Below are 15804 nucleotides of genomic sequence, written 5' to 3' on the forward strand. Positions count from 1 at the left end.
ACCCTTCTTTATGTGATTTTACATTGGTGAAATCTTATTATATATAGTATATAAATTTTATTGGATGTAACACATATATTATATAAATGTAATATATAAAAAAGTAATCCTTACAAGCATCAGTTTACTGGCTCCATGGTGTCCTCCTGGTGCTCTGTTGGCTGGAAGTAAATATTGTTATCTCCAATTTACTGATGAAGTATCTCAAAGAGGCCACGGAATGGTCAAAGGCCACGTGGCCAGACCGTAACTGGCCAGGACCTGTCTCCATAGCTTGGGCACTTTCCCACCCTGTTCTCTTCCCCGGTTCTGGGGTCCCGACCTTCCATGGATCATGGCAATCACTTAAAGCCCTTCCTTGAGGTTCTCTTCCTCATCCCCTTGTGCTGAGACAGTTTAGGCGTAAATCAATCTGGACTTGGGTCCTCTGTGGAGAGTCCTGTTATTTTTTCAGAGGAAGAAAATCACGAGCTATTCCTAGCAAACTGGTCACAGTCATGTTCTGATAACACACGTACCACTCTCCACGTGGACCGGGGTGATGCTCAGGCAGGAGGAAGCTGGACAAGGAGGTGGGTTAATCTTTGTTTTAAGCAACCAATCAGCGCCTCCCTTTGTGAGCAGGTGTCACACCCCTCACAGGGTACCACTTGCTGATGGACTTCATCCCTTCTGCGCGTGAGGAGCCTGGGGGTTGCTGCTCATGCTGGAGGAATTCCGGGGGGAAAGGACAGGTGGGTGGCATCTGCAGACAGAGCCCAAAGCCTCTACCAGCTTCACCTTGGTCATCATTACGTCATGATTCATCTATCTGCATTTTCTAGACCACACGGATGGATGGCTTTCTGTGAGGAAGAGCCGTGTATGTCACTCTGCCCAGGCCACCTGGCTGGAAGGAGCTCACACATCCCCCCTGTCCCCGGGGCTCGGCTGCACCCACACCCATGCACACTCACACAGCCACACCCGAGTGGGTCCACAGCCCTGGGGCAGGACTGGTGGGATCCCCCCCGCCAGACCACCTCTCCTGACCACAAGGTGACGACTTGGACTGACAACAGACTGACAAATTTATACTTTTCTAAAAAAAAAATTTTTTTAAGGTTTATTCTTCATGTCCAGGCTGGTTACATGCATTTAATCCTCACAGAAACCCCGCAAGGTTAGTCATTCTTGTCTCCAGTTTCCAGGCAGGACAGCAAGGCCCGGAGGGATCGTGTGCCTTCTCCAAGTTCCAGGGGTGGGGGGACCAGGCAGGAGCGCGTGGGAGTCCATGTTTCCAACAATGGTGTCATTTGCCTCTTGCAGCCAGTTCCTATACAGCTTCTCTTACTAAAGAGGGAAAGAATCAAATATAAGCCAAGCCACAGTCAATATTCCTTATTAAAAAGCAAAACAAAAGCCTCAAATCCCCACTCATTCTCCAGTTCTCACTAAATTGTGTTGCTATAAATCACCAAGAAATACCTCTCGGGTCTAGCCCTCAGGGAAGTGTGAAACGGAGCCTCCTCCCAGCTCCCTCCAGCAGCAGTGTGCCCTCGGATGGTTCCAGGAAGGAGCAGCAGGGGGCAGAGCCAGCCTGGGTATGGACCAGCCTCCTCTGCTGCTGCTGCTGCTAAGTCACTTCAGTCGTGTTGCTGCTTTTGTTTCAACTTTTTATTTTGTATTGAGATAAGTGGATTAACAGTGTTGTAAGTTTCAGGTGAACAGAGAAGGGACTCAGCCATACATATATATACATCTATCCGTTCCCCTCCAAACCCCACTCCCTTCCAGGCTGCACATAACACTGAGCAGAGCTCCCTGTTCTGTACAGTAGGTCCTTATTGGTCATCCATCTTAAATCTAGCAGTGTGTACGTGTCCATCCCAAACTCCCCAACCATCCCTCCTTCCCACTGCCACAACCAAAAGTTTGGTTCTAAGCCTGTGAGTATCTTTCTGTCCTGTAAGAAAGTTCATTTGTATCATTTCTTTTTAGATTCCAAATATAAGGGATATCAACCATATTTCTCCTTCTCTGTCTCCTGCAGGTTTCTGTTACAGGAAGTCTGTGATCTCCACACAAGTGATTGGGAAATTCAGTATACTAATTTGCCAAAAAAGTTTCTCTTCATACATGCAGAGATATTGATATTTACACGGATCTATACACATTTATATGCATATATATTGATGTGCATGTCTTTCTGTACAAATGGTCATGGTGGTTTAGCTGCTGAGTTGTGTCCAAGTCTTGAGATCCCATGGTCTGCAGCCCTCCAGGCTCCTCTGTCCATGGGAATTCTCCAGGCAGGAATACTGGAATGAGCTTCCATTTCCTTCTCCAGGGGATCTTCCTGACCCAGGGATCAAACCTGCATCTCTTACACTGCAGGCAGATTCTTTATCACTGAGCCACCAGGGAAGACCTCTGTACAAATAGATATAGACACATATAGATAACTAGAACCATAATAGATGGAATCATCGTTAAATTAGGGGAGTATTTGACGAGTTCTTTTAGACACAGTAATTTAAATCAGTATTTTAAATCAGTTTAGGAAATTCTGAGTTGTGTTGCGTAATTAATTGCTTGACTCATCTTTTCTTAATGTCCCAATGGAGTTCTCATGAACATGCAGACAGCATGTAAAGCTGTAATTCTGCTGGAAATCTAGTGTCAATTCATGGTTGTCCAGACGCAGGGAACAATCCCCCCAAAGCCAAGGTAAAGCCCAGGGGCCCCACCGCCAAGACTGAGAGTCCTGGGGACCACCCTCCCCAGATCCATCGCCTCCAGGGTTGAGGCCCAGCTCCCGGCACCGCCCTGACCTGATTCCCCTCTCTCAGAGACTCCCCGTGACACGCCGAGCAGTCAGACCCCCCCACCTTAGAACCAAAGCCCCGGGCTCTGGGCGCTGGGAGCGGCACCCGAGAACCATGGCCGCGCATCCGCCTTTAACTGTGGGTTCCGACGGGGCGGTCGAGGTCTGCGGTCCGCACTGCCGGCTCCTCCAGCTGGGTCAGCCGGCGGGAAAAGACAGGAGCGATCAGAGTCAGGGCAGGAGTTTGACAAAGCAACTCGAGTAGAGACGGACAGAACACAGCTGGAACTATGTTCTAAGAAAAACAAAGTTCTGTTTAATTGGTAAAATTCACTTCAATCAATGTTGCTTGAGGAACTACCCTGGGCCTGGTCCGTCCCAGCTTCTGTGGACCCCGTGTGTTCCCACAGGAGCTCCGTTTGTCTCTGACTCCGTCTCTGTCTCTCTCTCTCTGGATCTTTCTCTCTCTCTCGACTCTCTCTCTCCAGCTCTGTCTGTCTCTCACAATCTCTAACTGTATCTCCCTCACTGACTCTCTGTCTCTCTCCCCGTCTCTCTGTCTCTCTCCCCCCTCTCTGTCTCTCTCCCCCTCTCTCTGTCTCTCTGTCTCTCCCCCCACCTCCGCCGCCCCGTCTCTCTGTCTCTCTGCCCCCTCTCTCTGTCTCTCTGTCTCTCTCCCCCTCTCTCTGACTCTCTGTCTCTCTCCCCTTCTCTCTCTCCCCGTCTCTCTGTCTCTCTCCCCCTCTCTCTGTCTCTCTGTCTCTCCCCCCTCTGTCTGTCTTCCCCTCTCTCTGTCTCTCTCCCCCTCTCTCTGTCTCTCTTCCCCTCTCTCTCTCTCCCCCTCTCTGACTCTCTCCCCGCTTCTCTCCCCCTCTCCATCTGTATCTCTGTCTCTACCCCCCTCTGTCTCTCTCCCTGCCTCTCTCCCCCTCTCCATCTGTATCTCTCTGTCTCTCTCCCCCTCTCTCTGTCTCTCCCCCCATCTCTCTCCCCCTCTCTCGCCCCCTCTCCATCTGTATCTCTGTCTCTACCCTGCTCTCTGTCTCTCTCCTTGCCTCTCTCCCCCTCTCCATCTGTATCTCTCTGTCTCTCCCCCATCTCTGTCTCTCTCCCCCCGTCTATCCCCATCTCCATCTGTCTCTCTCTCTCTCTGTCTCTCTCTACCCCCTCTCTGTTTCTCCCCCTCTCTCTGTCTCTCTCCCCCTCTCTCTGTCTCTCCCCCTCTCTCTGTCTCTCCGCTTCTCTCTCCCCCTCTCCCCCTCTCTCTCCCCCTCTCCATCTGTTTCTCACTGTGTCCCTGTCCCCCCATCTGGTCCTGCCACAGGATGGTGTCATGGTCCTCAGCTTCTTCCGTGGCATTAAAGGCCCTGCAGCAAGTGTCCAGAGTCCTCCAGGGCTGGTGACCTGAGGGAGCCTCCCGGGAAGGCAGGGTTGGTCTGACCTCACCTCTGAGTGAAGCGTCACTTTCTGTGAGATGCCAGCCTGGGGCCACCCGGGATCAGGGAGCATCTCAGAACGACCGCAGTACAGTCAGGGCTTCGGGGCTGGGACGGACCAGAGGCACCTTAGAGAGTGAGGGCGACACCCCGACAACCCCAGATAGCTCTGGTCCCCGGCTTGATGGCACCCAGGCCCCAGAGTGCCCACGTTTCACCTGATCTTTCACCCACTGAACTCCTCTGAGCCAATCTAAATGCAGCAGAAAGCATAATAATAAATATATCTGACATAGAAGAGTTAGAGAATGCAGTGGCACCCTACTCCAGCACTCTTGCCTGGAAAATCCCATGGACGGAGGAGCCTGGTGGGCTGCAGTCCGTGGGGTCGTGAAGTCGGACACGACTGAGCGACTTCACTTTGACTTTGCACTTTCATGCATTGGAGAAGGAAATGCAACCCACTCCAGTGTTCTTGCCTGGAGAATCCCAGGGATGGGGGAGCCTGGGGGGCTGCCGCCTATGGGGTCACACAGAGTCGGACACGACTGAAGCGACTTAGCAGCAGCAGCAGACATAGAAGAGTTCTAGTGTAACATGAATATTTGAGCCTCAAAATGAACTAAACATCAGACAGTGGAAGTAAACACTGTAACTCTGAGTACAACACAAACAAATATAAATATGCTGATCAAAAGGAGAAATACAGAACAAACATATGCTACAACTAGAGTCCCGCATCCTAATACAGGAAAACTAGGTCAGGGTTTTATCTGACACGGACGGTACGGGGAAGTTACAGCGTCACTTTGAAGTTGATCAGAACCGTGCGCTGGAGTTCGTGTCCGGCCGTGGGGACAGCAGCCGGTGGGAGAGAGGGCGGCGGGCGGGGCGGAAGGCCCCGCAGGGCTGGGTCTCAGGAGGGCGAGTGGCCCGCGTGCTTGGGGGGAGGGTCCCGAGTGTGTGGTTTATCGCTCCTCGCTCCAGTGTTTACAGGACTGAGTGACAACAGCACAAACGTAGAACTCGGTACAGTATAGTCTCAGGGTGAAAGCAAAGTTCTTGCTAAAATAAAACCCATGAACTCAAGTTTTATTTGACATTGTTGTGGGGTACACAATTCATAGACGTGTCCCAGTTGTCAGAATTCACACTCTCTCTCACACACACACACACACACACACAGGAACCGGTTCAGAGCCGACAGTGACTTTAATAAGAAGCACTGCGGCTCATCCCTGGCGCTTTCTGTCTGCAGCTCATCATCAACCAGGCTGCAGAGCTGTTTGAGCTTCGGAAGACTTGACTGTAAGTCCGCGCAGGGCCCTGCGGTGATCTTGAACATTCGGGAAGTGGGTCCTGCGAATGCTGCTGTAGTCAGGAACCTTTAGTCCAGATTCCAGAGAGGAGATGCCAGAGGATTTCTCCTGGAAACTGGACGACCCACAAGCGGGACACCTGTGCATCAGCCCTGTGGAGACTCCGCAGGTTAAACGGCGACAGCTGCAACTGCACGACATGTAACCCAACATTCTGCAGTGATGCCTCAGAACAGGCCAGTCTAGAAGGCATCTTTTGCTAGAACTCTCATTTTTAATGGGAAAAATTAAATTTTACATATGGCTATTGACTGCAGCCATGAAATTAAAAGACGCTTACTCCTTGGAAGGAAAGTTACGACCAACCTAGATAGCATATTCAAAAGCAGAGACATTACTTTGCCAACAAAGGTCCGTCTAGTCAAGGCTATGGTTTTTCCAGTGGTCATGTATGGATGTGAGAGTTGGACTGTGAAGAAGGCTGAGCAATGAAGAATTGATCTTTTGAACTGTGGTGTTGGAGAAGACTCTTGAAAGTCCCTTGGACTGCAAGGAGATCCAACCAGTCCATTCTGAAGGAGATCAGCCCTGGGATTTCTTTGGAAGGAATGATGCTAAAGCTGAAACTCCAGTACTTTGGCCACCTCATGCGAAGAGCTGACTCATTGGAAAAGACTCTGATGCTGGGAGGGATTGGGGGCAGGAGGAGAAGGGGACAACAGAGGATGAGATGGCTGGATGGCATCACTGACTCGATGGACGTGAGTCTGGGTGAACTCCGGGAGTTGGTGATGGACAGGGAGGCCTGGTGTGCTGCGATTCATGGGTTCGCAAAGAGTCGGACACGACTGAGCGACTGATCTGATCTGATTCTATACTAGGTGGAATAAAATTGAAAAGATCTATGATTTTGAAATATCTAGATTTAATAAAACACTAAAAATTATAATTAGAGACAAGTTATTGAATGCACTTTGCTTCAAACAAATCAGTGCCAAAAAAGGGTACTTTTCATGGGGACAAAATATCTGCCAACACAATAGTCAAGCTAAAATATTTACAATTTCAATATGAAAAACACAAAATTGAAAAAAGTTCTACTTTAAATAAACATGGTATTTCTGCACCCTATCACAATTATTTTCCTTATGGTCAATTAAAAGTGTTGAAATGTCAGAACCTATAACCACCATATATAACTTTAAAAAGGAAACAGATATTTTATACAGACATAAATTATAAGATGAAATTATAAAAAGCATATATTTTTAGAAAGTATGAGCGATATAGGATCAACAAGGATACAGCCAACAATTTTTAAAACTAAGTGACTATGGAATAAGAATAATAATTCTGCTTAAGTGTTTTTTAATATTCAGATAATATAAACAAGCCTTTTATATTTTGCTTTAATGTACATGAATATATAATATTCTTTCTTAAACAAATATTCAAATTACGTGATCTTAATACTTTTAGCACCTTTTAAGTCTCAGCTTGTCTACCTCTGCTTAGATGACAAATTACACAGTTACCTTGGTTACAGGGCATTAGCCCAGCAACAAATGAAGTGGCATCTTTGATGTTTATATTTCTACCCTCAGGTTGAAGCCGCGACTGGGCTGAGGCCCAATTTGGATGCTCTTGGTCCTTTTCCATAATTCTCTTAGAACCTTAATTCAATTGAAAGGATAGAAATGTGAAAATGAAATTAAAAAAAAATGAGGAGGATTTTCCTTCTGGGAAGATGGAGTAGACATACTTTTCCTCTCTTCTTCTCATTAAGCATAACTAATAACCTTGGCCATAATACATAAAACAAGCATAAGCAGGCTCAGAAGGGAGGCTTCCCCAAGGGCCTCTGGATGCAAGGAATGACACATGGTGAGGTCCCTGTGCTTCTCAGGCTTAGGGAAAAAGAGACAGGCAACCACAGATGCCACCAGGAGACCCCAGCCGAAGCCCTGTCTCTCGTGAAAGGGCCAGGACAGGAGCAGCCCCAAGACAGAGTCCTTTCAGACAGGAACCTCTGCTCCAGCCACACCACACACAGTCCCTACCTGCCAGTCATCCCAGACGAGTGGGCACCCGCCTGTCCCCTGGTCCCCCAGTCACAGGACAGCGGCCCCTCCACCACCCAGCGAGTGCAGTGACGTCAGCTAGGACAGGCCAGCAACACCCAGATTCTTACTCCGTGACGCTCAAAACACCCAGCTTCCAGTCGGTACCCATGCACCGCACCAAGAAGCAGGAAGATCTCAAAGTGCATGAAGGGAGACACAAGGGAGCTGCTTCAGTCGTCTGACAAAGACTTGACAGCCGCCGTCACAAGCGTGCCATCGTGAGCAAGCAGCACAGGGGACACGAATGCAGAGAACAGGAGCCCCGGCAGAGAAGTTAAAATCTCCAAGACAGAGACAGAAGATGAAAGGAACACAGTAGAAATGTCAGAGGCGACGATTGGAAGAACAGAGCGAGTTAGGGCAGTAATAGTCACGGACGGAGGACTCAGTCACCTCTGTTCTGTGCTTCTAAGGTCTGAAAAGAAAGGAATAAATGCAGAAGCCCACTCATCTCTAGACTCTTTAAAAAGTTTTCTAGATTTCTAGAAATAATTTTTATTTATTATACTTTTATTGAAGTATAGTTGGTTTACACAAAGTGATTCAATTATACATACATATGTATCTTTTCTCAGAGTCTTTTCACTTACAGATTATTACAAAATATTGAGTGTAGTTCCCTATGCTATACCCTAGGTTCTTGTGGATTATGTTTTTAAATATAGTTGGGTGTATATGTTAATCCCAAACTCCTAATTTATCCTTCCCCCTTCACCTTTCTCATTTGGTGACTGTATTTTTAAATCGCTTCCCCCGCCCGCCCCCCACTAGGGAGAATTATTTCGGGTTCTCCTCCCTGTAGGCAGTGTGTTCTTGGGTGGCCTTGGAACAGGCCCGCCAGTTCTGTTTGATGCTACATCTCATTTGTACACATGCCAAGACGCATAAACATGTAATCAGAAGCCTTTCAAACTGTTTTCACGCTTCCCCAATGGTACTATTTCACCCAATAACTTCATTTCCACATTTTTGACTCTTGCAATGACACATTTAGCACTGTGAATATCCAACGCCAGGCTGAAAAAGATGTTTGCCTCCTGTGATGAGTTACTGAATATCAGAAGGGCTTCCAAACTCCTTTCTGCCTTTCCAAAAGGAATCCAAGTGTATTTACCCAGCACTGATTTAAACACAAAGTCCTCCTGTTTAAATATTATTGATGTCTCAGTTTCCAGATGATAAATAATTACGTGTGCCAACTTCTGGTTTTTAAAGCGTCTTTCACAGGTACTGTCTCATGTCAGGGTCACAAACCCTGAGGAGGAGACGTGATAGGTAGGTGGGTGTCATCACAGACACACCGTCTGGGGGAAGAGATTGGGAATAAACATTTGCATCTGCCACTGGTCACCCACAGAGGCTTCCCTGGTGGCTCAGTGATAAAGAATCTGCCTGCAATGTGAGAGATGCAGGTTCCATCCCTGGGTCAGGAAGATCCCCTGGAGAAGGAAATGACAACTCACTCCAGTATTCTTGCCTAGAGAATCCCATGGTCAGAGGAGCATGACTGTCTACAGTCCATGGGGTCACAAAGAGTCTGACACAACTGAGCAAGCAAGCAAGCTTCCCCAGTTGCATATTGGCCCCTTCTGACCTTGGGGTCTCATCTTCTTCTTCCGGGTTACCCACCTCTTTAAGCATCAGATCCCACCCAGAAAGTCACTATTTTGCATGCTTAGGTACTCACTCTAGATTTCCACACTTCCTTCCAGTTCCTTCTGCTAGCAAGTGAGTCATTTTTCTGCCCCTTGTCTGATCCTAAGGCTGTTTACTTTCTTCCCTATAAATGCACCTGGATCTTCCTCACCTCTGCCCACGCCCACCTGCCAGGTCACCTGCGGGGGGTGCTCTTCTGACTTCTGGCTCCTTGAACTCTGCCTCCCAAAATGTAGTTCAAATCCTACCTCCTCCTAGAGTCCTTCCACAGGAATTGCTAAAGCAATTAATGTAAAAGTAATTCATCTGGCAGTGAGTCTAAAAAAGAATCTTGTGATATATTGTTATTTTACTCATCATGGATTTATATCTTGTTTCTTAGACTCAATTATAATCTTTTTATCAGCAGGAAAGTTCTTAAATATTCTTTGTATTTTTATAATGACTGTGTGTGTGCTTAGTCACTCAGTCATGTCTGACTCTCTGCTGCCCCATGGACTGTAGCCTGCCAGGTTCCTCTGTCCACGGGATTTCCCAGGCAAGAATACTGGAATATATAACAAATCACAGAAAAGGTGTTCCATAGGTCTCTGTTGGTTTCATTTGACCTGGAAATAACATTTTCTCACTAGAAATACCATTTCTTAATAGAATGTTATCATGGTTTTATTAAAAAAAAAATCTCTTCTAAAACTGTCTAATGACAGATGCTGATGCTGATGCTAAGTCGCTTCAGTCATGTCCGACTCTGCGACCCCACAGACAACAGCCCATTAGGCTCCTCTGTCCCTGGGATTCTCCAGGCAAGAATATTGGAGTGGGTTGCCATTTCCTTCTCCAATGCATGAAAGTAAAAAGTGAAAGTGAAGTCGCTCAGTCGTGTCCCACTCTTAGCAACCCCATGGACTGCAGCCTACCAGGCTCCTCCGTCCACGGATTTTCCAGGCAAGAGTACTGGAGTGGGGTGCCATTGCCTTTTCCACTAATGACAGATAACTCGACACAATTATCTAGAAGAGGAAAAAAAGCATTTCTTTTCAAAAACGCTCCAGTTTTAAAATGTTCAGTAAAAGGAAATCTTTGTACGCAAAATGCCACAATTAGAAATGGAACCATAGAGAATCTTATATGTGGTTGTTGTGGGGTGAAAGCTTTCAGCAGATGGTCAGAGTGAACGGAGAAGGCAAAATGAAGGCATATGGGGGTCATATGGTACCTTCATCTTACACGGAGGCTACTCTAGAGGATGGAGCCTAGCCTGAGAGCTGGCGGGGGTCTGGCGAGATCCCTTGCACCGTCAGGACCCTCCAGGAGTCCCTGGGATGCTGGACGGGAGGGGACCGTACCAGGAGGCCTGCCCAACACAGGCCTGGAAGCGGGGCCGGGGCTCCTGCTCCTGTCGGTTCAGCCCGGAGGGGTGGCAACCCGGAGCCTGCATGCCCAGATTAGAGTCCACGCCACGTGGATGGGACTCGCTGGAGAGACTTAAGGAAAAGGGCAGCTTACTGGGTTTTATACTATCTTTTAAAATAATCACCTTTGCTGCTGTGGAGAGAACGGTCTGGTCAGGAGTGAGCAGAAAATTTAGAGATGAGTTAGGAGACAGTTGTGAGAGTCTAAACAGGAAATGATGGCAGCTTGGGTTGGATTTAACAGGCCTCTGTGGAGGAAAGATTTGATGCAAGACGTGGATTCAAGATATGAGATGGATGGAAGAGATATAGGGATTGGAGATGTGTTTTACCCCAGATCATTTCTAAGTCTGGGGCTTAAGTAGTCAGGTGGATGATACGCTAGCTAACTGAACTATGAGTAATATATATTCTAGGGCAAAATATATCCCAGGAAGTGTCCTCACAGACCAAGTGGGAGTCTTCCCTTTTTATAAAAACACAGCTGAAGTACAGGTAATGAAGTGCTTTACTCCGAGCATCACAAAGACAGAACGAAAACTTAAAACATCTATAATGCCACAATCTGTACTTTTTACCCTCTCATGGGGCTTCCCTGGTGGCTCAGTGGTAAAGAATCCACCTGCAATGCTGGAAACCCGGGTTCCATCCCTGGGTCAGGAAGATCCCCTGGAGGAGGAAAGGGCAACCCACTCCAGTATTCTTGCCTGGAGAATCCCATGGACAGAGGAGCCTGGTGGGCTACAGTCCAGGACTCAAAGAGTGGGACACAAATGAGCAACACACACCCACACGGAAAGGTAACTAATGCTCAGAAATAGGGAGTTTCCTCAAAGTAAATGCTTTGCTATGCTATGCTAAGTCACTTCAGTCGTGTCCGACTCTGTGTGACCCCATGGACGGCAGCCCACCAGGCTCCTCCGTCCATGGGATTTTCCAGGCAAGAGTACTGGAGTGGGGTGCCATTGCCTCCTCAAAGTAAAGGAAAATCCCAAACCCAGGATGACGACCCTTAGCCCGCCCTCGCGGTGGAAGCTCCTTCCTCCTCCAGACACAGGTGTGGTGACGTCACTGGGGGCGGGGTCTCTGGGGAAGCGCTCCTGACTCCCACCCGCCCGGCTCCTGCGCTCTAGGCTGAGGGGCGCCTCCAGCAGGAGCGCTGACATTCCCCTGGCGCGGCCCACCCGCAGACCCCATGCCCGTCCCTGGAGGAGTCCAGTCAGTGGATTCCCAGACCAACTCCTAACCCTGAAGGAAGCAGGGAAGGAGAGAGGAAAGAAGAAACATTTTCTGTTTAAAAACCTGTTTGATTAGGAGAGGCTTTGCCCCTGGTAAGTGAATTCACATGATAAAGCCCATCTTGTCAGTTGTACATCTGACTCTGCGCTATTTCATTACACTTTTAGTTTGGGAGGACAGTTTCTTTTGATCATCTCAAATTGTTTCAACTACACAAAAGAGGAAAAGAAAAGTTTGAGGAGGGGTCCAGGAACCCCGTGTCTAGGGCAGCGGTGAGACTCCAACTGAGACAGCAAGGGCCTAGCTTTGCGAGGAGTGTGAATTCCAGGGCGGCCCCTAGGTAGGGACACTCACGTCTGCCACCTCGCCTGCCTCCTCTCACTCCTTCCTGCTGTCATGAAGCTTAAACCCTGGTCTACAACGAAGAGTTTTCTCTACAGAAAATGAATACTGAGTTTTAGTAAAGCATTTGGATTCAGCTTCCAAACAGTGAAAAGATGAGGGGAAAAATGAAAAAGGAGGCAGGAGGAAAGAGAGGAGTCTTCTTTGCATTCAGGACATCTGGGAATTTTGCAACTGACACAGACTCAGCCTTCAGGACATGAAGGGTCAGTGACTACCTGCCTTTCTCCTTTCTCCACACTCTCCCCTCCTCAGGCTGGGTGCCCTAACTCTTGACTAACAGAAGGTCCACGGGAGCTGCAACGGGAGATGCTTTGCGGGCTTGGAGGGTACGCTGTTGACATGGCAACTACCGGGAGTCAGAACAAGTCTCAACAGGCTCCAGGTCAGAGAGCGGAAGGCAACCTCGCCCGGCTTCATCAGCCCTTCATCAGCTTCTGTGACTTCCCTCCAGGTGACCAGCTACAGGTCCTGCCCCCCATGCCTGGCCAGGCTCCAGCGCTGACTCCTGCTCTGTTAACGGTCACTGGCTATTTACGGATCCCCTCACATTAAGAAGGCCCCTCGGCGAGCAGGTAAAGCTATGGTCTTGGAAGCAGGATGCCAGAGCCTGGGTCCTGACTCACGGCTGTGAGTTTGAACCTGCATTAGTGATCTAATGCCCCCGTGCGCATCTCACTTCATCCACAAAGGGGAGGGGACATCAGTCACCTGATGACATCAGGGCCCCCTTCCTAAGGCTGTGAGCACTGAGGGCTGCTTATGAGACACTTAGAACACCGCTCGAACCACAGCATGTCAGAGTCAGAACAAACTGAATGTGATCTAAGAATAGAAGCTATTGCCTTATGATCCTAGGGTTGTGTGAAAACAAAATGCATACGGTTTCTACCATGTCATCAGTACCAGCTACAGAACAAGTGACTTGGGCCCACTGCTCGCCAGGGCCCAGGCACTGGAGTGAGCACTTTGCCTGTGTGTTTTTAATTCTCACTTGTTTCCTGTCGTTCTGGTTCATTTGCAAGAGGAGATGTTCCCGCTGCTCCCACACACACACTTCCTGAACTGGGGATCCCAGAACAAACATGGTCCTCATTACAAGGACCACAGACACCCACCTCCACATGGTTTAGCCAAAGTGAGTTTACATTTGTAATCAACAAACACTGTGAGCTGATTATAAGAAATACAAGAGGTTGGAAGTTCAGCATAACCAAGTTCTGAGCATATTTAAACACAGAAATCGATAGTGTTGCTGTGAATGCTCTTGAGGCTTATCTAAAGGTTAATTCTTTTTTTTTTTTTTCTGCACTGTGTGGCCTGTGGGATCTTAGTTCACCAGTCAAGGATTGAACCCATGCACCCTGAAGTGGAAGCACGGACTGCTAACCACTGGGCTTCTGGAAAGTGAAGTCGCTCAGTCGTGTCCGACTCTTTGTGACCCCATGGACTGTAGCCTACCAGGCTCCTCTGTCCATGGGATTTTCCAGGCAATAGTACTGGAATGGATTGCCATTTCCTTCTCCAGCAGATCTTCCCAACCCAGGGATGGAACCCAGGTCTCCCGCATTGTAAACAGACGCTTTACCGTCTGAGCTACCAGGGAAGCCCTTAATTCGCTTTTAATAGACTTTGAAATTTCAGTGGTTTTAGAAGGTCTGAGGAAGAGGATGTGAGGGAAGGACATGGGAAGTTGATGGACTTCATTGCCCGTGAGAATCAATGGTGTTATTATAACCCTCTACCCACGTCTATAGGCTTCCCTGGTGGCTCAGATGGTAAAGCGTCTGCCTGCAGTGCGGGAGACCTGGGTTCAATCCCTGGGTTGAGAAGATCCCCTGGAGAAGGAAATGGCAACCCACTCCAGAACTCTTGCCTGGAAAATTCCATGGACTGAGGAGCCTGGTGGGCTACAGTCCATGGGGTCACAAAGAGTCGGACACGACTGAGCCACTTCACTTCACTTCTTCCACATCTACAGTTCTCAACTTTTCGTGAGTTTAAGAAACAGAAGACCCAGATTGACTTTCCCTTAGCCTAGGAAACGTAAGGGATATTTTTAAAATAATCATAGACTAGAAACAGATTAGCTGGTTCCGGGGAAAAGCTCAGGTGAGAACTGCTGGTCTCATATTATGCTCACAGTTGGCTGGTCTTAGCCTTCATCCCACTCAGGCAAGTTCCCTCTGCTCCTGTTTTATTTCAGACTTTTTATTAGAAATGGATGCTGAATTATAATCTATGCTTTCGGCCACCTATAGATATAATTACAATCTTCCCCCCTTTAATTTGGCAGTCACTAAGCATTATTATGTTTTCTTATATATAAAAAAAGTACTCTTGCCTTCCAGTCAAATCTGCCATCCAGTGGGTCCAAAATTTCTGTGATCACCTCTCCTTTTGTCTGGGACATGCTTCCTCCATCATGAAATCAGACAAGTCAAGTGTGAATCCCAGTTCCAATGGGACAACAGGAGTGTTACTCATGATGAGATGCAATGTCGTGTATACGGAGTGTGGGCAGTGCCTGGCACACAGCCGGACCACAGTAAAGGGTGGTACCGTCAGCATCTCTGTCGGGGGTGTGCTTCTCCAGGAAACCCTGGTCCCCGCATCAGGACCACCTCCCTCTTCCCAGTGCTTCCTCTGAGGTCCCCATCTGCCCCCACCCCCACCCCTGACCTCGGCACAGCAGGAGGCGGGGGCTGCCCTGGGGCTCAGCACAAACCCTGCTGGTGCAGACAGGCTCCTGTCCAGCCCTGGAGAGCAGGCCCAGCAGGTAGGTGAGAGCCACCAGCCCTGGGCTGAAGAATGGCATGCCGGTCACCAGGCAGAGGAATTTGCTGGAAATGGAACCTAAGATTGAATATGCCCTGGAGTGGACAAGGCTGGGAAGACACTGCAGTTCCTCAAACTGAGAAAAGCAGCACTTTTGTGTGGAGAGGGCTCTGTACGCAACATACCCACAGGAAACTGGGGCGTGTCATTTCTGAAAATATCAAGTCTTAAGTTCTTACATTTTACCGCAGTTGTTAAGAAGCATATTATTTTCTCCTGACAAGTTCAAAGGACTTTTACAGGCCGTTCAGGAGGGAATTATTCAGCATACTTGTTCACTTTGCTCTCTTCACTCAAAGTCATGCCCATTAGATTCTGAAAAAAAAATAATAATAGCAGCATCATTTTGGTTCTAACACTTTCACCGTCACCTGTTTGCTGTATTTGTCATTTGCCACAAACTTTCATTAGCACTGCGGGTCAAACCCACAGGCAGCAAATGCATTTTGAGAAGTGCAGTTAGATGTGCAAGGTTTTAGCTATTTATAATTCCTGTGACTTACAGTCTAATGTAAGAGATTATATCTGTATTTTTCCATATTAGCCATAATGAGACTTTCATAGAGTAAATAG

At 48.1% G+C, this 15804-nt stretch overlaps 1 long non-coding RNA gene across 4 annotated transcripts in view; it reads right to left on the bottom strand.

The window, feature by feature from the left end:
- Positions 1-5054: 5054 nt before the first annotated feature.
- The window catches only part of LOC133237445 (uncharacterized), a 45531-nt gene continuing 34781 nt past the window's right edge, over positions 5055-15804 (bottom strand). For 2 of the 4 annotated variants that reach the window (XR_009733191.1, XR_009733189.1), the window contains 3 exons: positions 15411-15546; positions 7097-7234; positions 5056-5751 (listed from right to left, as the gene is read on the bottom strand). This is a non-coding gene — a long non-coding RNA (uncharacterized LOC133237445). Of the gene's footprint in view, positions 5752-7096; positions 7235-15410; positions 15547-15804 lie in introns of all 4 variants that reach the window. The other 2 variants (XR_009733192.1, XR_009733190.1) reach the window with 2 other exon arrangements.

Source organism: Bos javanicus, chromosome 24 (genome assembly GCF_032452875.1).
Source record: "Bos javanicus breed banteng chromosome 24, ARS-OSU_banteng_1.0, whole genome shotgun sequence".
Classification (NCBI taxonomy): domain Eukaryota; kingdom Metazoa; phylum Chordata; class Mammalia; order Artiodactyla; family Bovidae; genus Bos; species Bos javanicus.